Below are 6,869 nucleotides of genomic sequence, written 5' to 3' on the forward strand. Positions count from 1 at the left end.
ACTGATCACCTGCGTTATGACCACTGCAGGTGAAGTGAATAACACTGATTATCCCTTCATCACGGCACCTGTTAGTGGGTGGGATATATTAGCATGCAAGTGAAGATTTTGTCGTCCAAGTTTATGTTTGAAGCAGGAAAAATGGGCAAGCGTAAGAATTGCTAGATGACTGTTTCGGAGCATCCCCAGAACTGCAGCTTGCGTTCTGTCAAGATGTGGACTGAAGAAAGGACTTAAAAAAGGAGGTGACCAAAGAAAAAAAAGACTTTAATGGATGACCAAGAAACATGAAAACCAAAAAATCTAGAATAGTAGCATCAACAGCATAATTTACACATTAACACAAACACACACACATTCCCACACAGTGGAATAGCAACATATTTACCACTGTGTAGCATCCCTTTTTCTTTAAAGAACAGTGTGTAAATGTCCAAGAAACTGAGGAGAGCAGTTGGCGGTCTTTTGAGAGAGGAAAGTTGTCCCATCCTGATGTTGTCCCATCCTAATACTAGATTCCAGCTGCTGAACCATCCTGGATCTGCTTGTCTTGTTTTCAATTTCACGATGCTCCAGTGTTTTCAGATGGTGAAAGGTCTGGACCTTTAAGTCTTGAAAGAAGCATATGTTGCTCTTAAAACCTGTTTATTACATTCAGTATTAATGGTGCCCTTCCAGATGTGCAGGCCACCATTTCCACAGGGAGCCTTTAGCCTGAATTTGTGGATGACAGCAAACTGTGTTCACAGACAGTGATTTCTGGAAGTGTTCCCAAGCCCATGCAGTGATTACCATGACAGCACAATCATGCCTGTTTTTAATGCAGTGCCAGTTCAGGACCCAACGATCCATCCATCACACAGTTTGAATCTCTTTGATGATGTAGATTAGCGGTCTCCAACCTTTTTTGTGCCACGGACCGGTTTATGTCCGACAATATATTCACGGACCGGCCTTTAAGGTGTCGCGGATAAATACAACAAAATAAAATCAGTACCGGTAACAAAGAAAAAGAAGATTTATTCATAACGCACGAGAAAAGACTCAGGGAAAGCAAGTTAACGATAAAAACAATTTTAAAAAAACCCATAAAAACCCTGAAAACCATAAATTTCACACCCAGCCCTCATCTCTCGTGGCCGGGTACCAAATGACGCGCGGACCGGTCCATGGCCCGGGGGTTCGGGACCACTGATCTAGATGATGAGATATGCAAGGATTTCCCAATTTTACACTGAGGAACAATAATTCTGAAATTTCATTCTGTGCACATTCAGCTTTTTCCAGCTATTTCCAATTAGCTGGATTGTTATACCTGATTTTTAATACATAATTTTATACCCATTTTTCATGAAAGCGTAAACTGTCTTATAGTTTATTTATTATTTTATTTATTTATTTATTTATTTTTGCCTGTCCCGTTTGGCTCTTTTGCCATCAGAATTGTTGTCTAAAGGCAAAGAAAGATGCCCAACGGATTTACTTTACCAAACTGACCATCCCAGCCTTGCCGTAATGGTCCATTTGATTCACCTTTTATTGTTTATTTTATTTTCACTTACTGAATACGGGACAGACTTGACTGGGGGAAAGAAGGGGAGAAAGAAAGAGGGAAAGAGAAACAGCTGAGAAGAGGGAAGGGGGAGAAGGGCAAAAGACAAAAACCAACAGAATGAGCAGAAAAAAAAAGAAAAAAAAAGAAATAAAAAATGCATCTATCAATCACCTGGATCACCTGCTGAGAAAGAAAAAAGAAAACAAGCAGAAGAGAACAAGAGTAATAGAATAAACAACATCACAATGATATATGGGAATATGACAGTAAATACTAAATATTAAACATTATTGTGCAGCACATAAGATCAACAGAACACAGTGTGCTTTGAGGTAGGAGCCAAAAAGGGTGTAGTTTGTGGGTGTGATCACCCGTGTGTACACCTGTGAGCATGGACGCGCTTGTTTTTTTTAAAAGGTTCCTTCATGTAATGATCTGCTAGAGGGTGTGGGGGGGCCACAGCCCCGTCCTCCAGGGCATGAAGCAGGTATGGAGGAGATCAAAACTCCAGACATCCAGAGGCCCCCAGAACACAAGAGACCAAGGAAGACCAACAGAGGGGCAGCCGCGCCACTGTCCCAGAAAGAGCTGAGGAGAGTCCCAGATGAGGGCTCACTCAGCAGCCGCGGAGCAGAAGCCAGGGGGGGTTGCAGTGACGCGCCCGTGAGCTCCGCCGGCAGCCAGCTGCGCCTGAGTGACCGAGCCCCAGGCCGAGAGGCCGGGGGCACCCCACCTCCGAAATGGCCGGAGCGAGCCCCAGGCTCCAGGCTCCAGGCCCCGATAAGCGGCCGCCAAGGAGTGAGCCGGTGTGTACCTGGACGCCCACCCCCGGACACAAAGAACCACCAACGCACCGATGTCTGAGGGAGTCCTCCACTGGCAGGGGAAGTGGTGGTAGGGGGAGATAGGCCTCCAAACCTTGGAGGGCCTGAGATGTCCCCAGAGAGGTGGCGCCTGATACCCAACCTGACATATAGACACAGAAATACAGGCACACACATATACAAACATCCATTCCCACTCTCATGCTCTCATATGCACTTACTCCACACTCAACCAACGTGGAGACAGACATAAAGAGACGCTGTACACACGATCACACTCCCCAAGCATACTCTACAAACCGGGTCTAGGTACCCTTGCCCCTGGAGGGGGAACTGCACCCAGACCCAGGTGGTGTTACCCTTTTCCCTGCGGTGGGGGGAGGCAGACCGCCCCGACTCCGCAGCAGCAGGGAGGCCCCACACTCCAGACTGCAGTCGGACGGCCAACACCTCCTCCTAGCCCCCCCGCTCCAGCAGGTCGCAGAGAATGGGGGTGAGAGAAGACTCCAAACCTCCCTCTACCCGCTCATTGTAGTGTTGATGCATGTGCATCATGGGCAACGACGCCAGGGGTGAGGTGTACACCCTGATGGTACTTTGGATTCCGTGTATCGTGCCCACCCCCAAGATCCTATATGTATGTGTAATGAGAGTGTGAGTAATGTGAATGTCTAAGTTGTGGGATAAAATTGAGGCAGAGGCAGCCAGAAGGGGACAGGGGGGGGGGGGGGTAGCCTCCTCTGCACCCTGGTGATATACCCCTACTCCAAGGTCCTGCATGTGTGGGTGGTTGTGGTGGAGCGGGAAGAGGGAGGCAGCTGGAGATGGGGAGGGAAGGAAGGGAGGGGCAAGTGACCCCTCCCTGGGGCCAGCTCCCCCGCTGACCCCAGTAGGCATCCCCATACTCCGCGACCCGCCAGGGAAAGGGGACCCAGGCCCATCCAGACCGGGGCCCAGTGCAGCAGCGCCTCCCGGCCCCACAGAGCCCAGGACAGTCCACCCAACCCCACCACAGAGAAAACTGCACCCACCCGACCATCCACTCATCTTCCAGACTACATAAGACAATAAACACCCAGGCTGAGATCTTCCTCCACCTCTCCTGTATCTCCCCCTCCTGCAGAGAGAGCTCCTGAAGAGAGGAAAGCTCCTGCAAGATGTGACAATCTCCCCCACCAGTTGAAGAGCCCCCCAGGTGGCTCGATGCACCGGCGGCACCCTGCTCCAGGGCTGGGCCCCCATGCAAACTGTCTTATAGTTTAAACATAATATGGTTTCTTTGTTCTATTGTGAGTAAAACATGGGCGTATAGTACTTGCAAATCATTGCATTCTTGACATTTCATGTATAAAAAGACATTTAAAGATATAGTTTATTAACAAGTATAAATATAAAGTCCTCAGGTCTCAGTCTGAGCTTGGCAAAACCTTTTTGTGTGAGGTTTGCTTTATTGTCCTGAATCTGTCTTTGCCTTTTAAAACGCTTCAGTAAAGAAATAATTAAGTCTGTTTATATCGTGCTTGAGATGACACTAATGGTCCTGCGGATGGTGATGAGGCCCTCACACTGCATGGTGCGAAAACCAATAAGATCAGAAGGACACAGAGTAAAAGACTGTTATTGGTGCTTTAATTCTATGCATGGAGATGGATGGATACACAAAGGAGGAGTGGGAATAAACAGAGAGACACGGTGCGAGGAGTTACTTTAATTCTTTCATAAACTGTGAGTGTACAACACTGAAATGCCCCTACCCGCATTCATCAAGTCATTCAGTGACCCTGGGCTCTGCATCAAAAGCCTGTTTGCATTTCCATTTTTATACCATCTGAGAGAACACCACCTGTGAAAATGAGCTGACAGGTTCAGAGAGCAAGACTTTGATTGGATTGGAACAAAAACAATCAGTTGTTTCCGAATGCAATATTAAACCCTGGGGTGTTTGAAAATAATTATGTTTGGGAGGCTGACTCTTTATGAACTATTGAGCAAAATTGATTGAAAGCCCTTTGCATCAAGAGCAGGTGAACAGTATGCAAGGAGTCCAAAGGCCATGAAAACAAAGTTTTGGTAAAAGGGAATTTCAAACGTGACTCCATAACTTCCTCTGTGTGATTATTAAAAAACATTAGTAACTGATACAAAGTGGAAAAACTCAAAGGTTTTTATTGAAATACCAAAGATAGGCAGCCCGGAGGCGCAGTGGTTAGCATTGTTGCCACACTGGAAGAATGCTCAGGGTTTGAATCCAACATCTGGTCCAGGACTTTCTGTGTGCGTCTTCTTCCCATGGGAGCATGGGTTCTCTGGCTTCCACCCAAAGGCATATAGTTAATAGGGTTAGATCAACTGACGACTCTAAATTGCCCACAAGAGTGAATCGTTGTCAGTGTTAGCCCTGTGACACCCTGCCTCTCACCCTATAGGAGCTAGGACAGGCTCCAGCCCCCCTGTGAATTGGATAAGTGGATGTAATCCCAAGTTTATTTAGCACTGGTGTGAATTGAAAATTAAAAATTAAAAACCTGGGAAATTGTCAACTTTCTCATCCCATATGGAAAAGATATATATAAATCTTATAAAGTTTTTATCTGTCTTGTATGAAACTTGTATGAAAATCATACAAGAGTGAAAACACATATAAGATCCCTTGAAAAATTATATAATGAAACTTGTATGTTTTGTATACTTACTAAAAACATATATGATTTACTCATGAAAGTGGCCACTTTCATGAGTAAATCATATATGTTTTTACTATTTCTTTTCCACATGGGATCACATTAGAGAAATCAAACAGTTCATCTTTTTTAGATCAGAAAAAAGGACAGCTATGAAGAAAGTAAGCATGCACCTACACTTATCACATCTTCAAAAGCATCAGCTGCAGGGATGTTAGGTCCACATGATAAGACCGTGCTTAGGGAGTGACAGATGGTGCCTGTCTTATTTAGACCCCTGACATCTAAGTATGAGTATGGTACTCGTTCTGCCACTCAAGTTCATGGTGTCATCATACCAAGATCTAAAGAGTTCTTCAAGGCCTTCAGAAAAAAGAGGGCCTGTAGATGCCTATGAGCCTGACAAGGGATTTAAAAAGATCAAAAGAAGGAATGGAGGGTTATGAAATTGGCCAAGAAAGAGAGAGAGAAAAAAAACAGATCTGAATTCCTTTGAAATGTGGTCGGGGGATTTGAAATGGCCAGCATACACATGAAAAGTGAAGAAAGGTCTGCATGGAGGACCACCTTTATCTGTAGGCACTGTTCAAAGGGGCGAACATCTTTGCACATCAAAATAATGTCAAAAAGTAAAAAAGCCAGGGTTTCTGTGACATGCTGTGACTTTCTCATGGCTTTCCTTTTTTCTTTTAGGAATTTGACTATATGAAGGGGGTTTGGAGTGGCTATAACAAGTAAGACAAGGATGCTAAAGCAGTGCTGGAGATGATGCTATCAGAGTCTGTGTATAACAATACTTCAGAGAAAGTGTCAGCAGGGAAAAAGTGGAACCTGAGGGAGAGGGCTTTACAGGCTTAGACAGCACAGAGACAGATGGGTAATGTAAGCCAGCTTCTGAATGGGTGTGGGTGGTTTTTGGACTATGCTTAGTCCACATGAAGCAAAGCAAAACAGTAGAAGCTGAAAGGAGTAAACCGCTTGAAAGAGTGATTCAGAAGAGGCTCCTACATGTGCAAAATGAGTCTCTCGGGCACAGCAGGGAACATGACTGAAACGGGAAAGTGTTGACAAGCAAAAAATAAGCTCGAGGCAAGCGTGAAGGCACAGAAGAAGGCAGCATTATTTAATGATATGAGCAGTTTACTTTTTGTTTATCTGCCTGTTCAGTAAATGAACAGGAACGGGTTCACCGTCACATTCAGGTGTAAGGTTCACTTCAGCATGATGAGGAGATACAGTCTGTGTTTGCATTACTAGTTGCTGAAGCTTAACAGTAACCAGCACTAACACACATTTGCACCAAAATTGAAATATGTTCTAAAAACACAACAACAAAAAAACAAAAACAAATTAAAAAAAGTTAGAGCTAAAGGCGTGGACTGAATGGCAAATTAGATTTAAGAAAACAGGTCATAACCCAACATGAGTTATCTGTCAGGAGCTTCGAGACCACATCTTGAGGTTAATTTGTGAAGCGGACAGCATCGCGGGGGGTACACAGTAGGAATAGCCTACAGGGAAAAGGCTGACATGTGCAAAGCTAGTACACAAGGCAAAGGGGGATGTGGAGGCTGGCTTTAGTTGATAATTAACAAATCAGTTATGTCCCAGTAAAGCCAGCCTAAAGCAGACAGTGAAAGCATGACAGACAGTGTAAGGAGGCTGTCGGTGTATTACAGTATTACTTACCAAGTTCTAATTTCAATTCACATTTAAAAAATGCCCAAGTGCATATTCACTGGGTATTGTATGGAAAGATAAGAGGGCTTTACGGTGGGACAATGCTGGCTGTAGGTTCTACAGTATATG

This window comes from Maylandia zebra, linkage group LG6 (genome assembly GCF_041146795.1).
Source record: "Maylandia zebra isolate NMK-2024a linkage group LG6, Mzebra_GT3a, whole genome shotgun sequence".
Taxonomy (NCBI): Eukaryota; Metazoa; Chordata; class Actinopteri; order Cichliformes; family Cichlidae; genus Maylandia; species Maylandia zebra.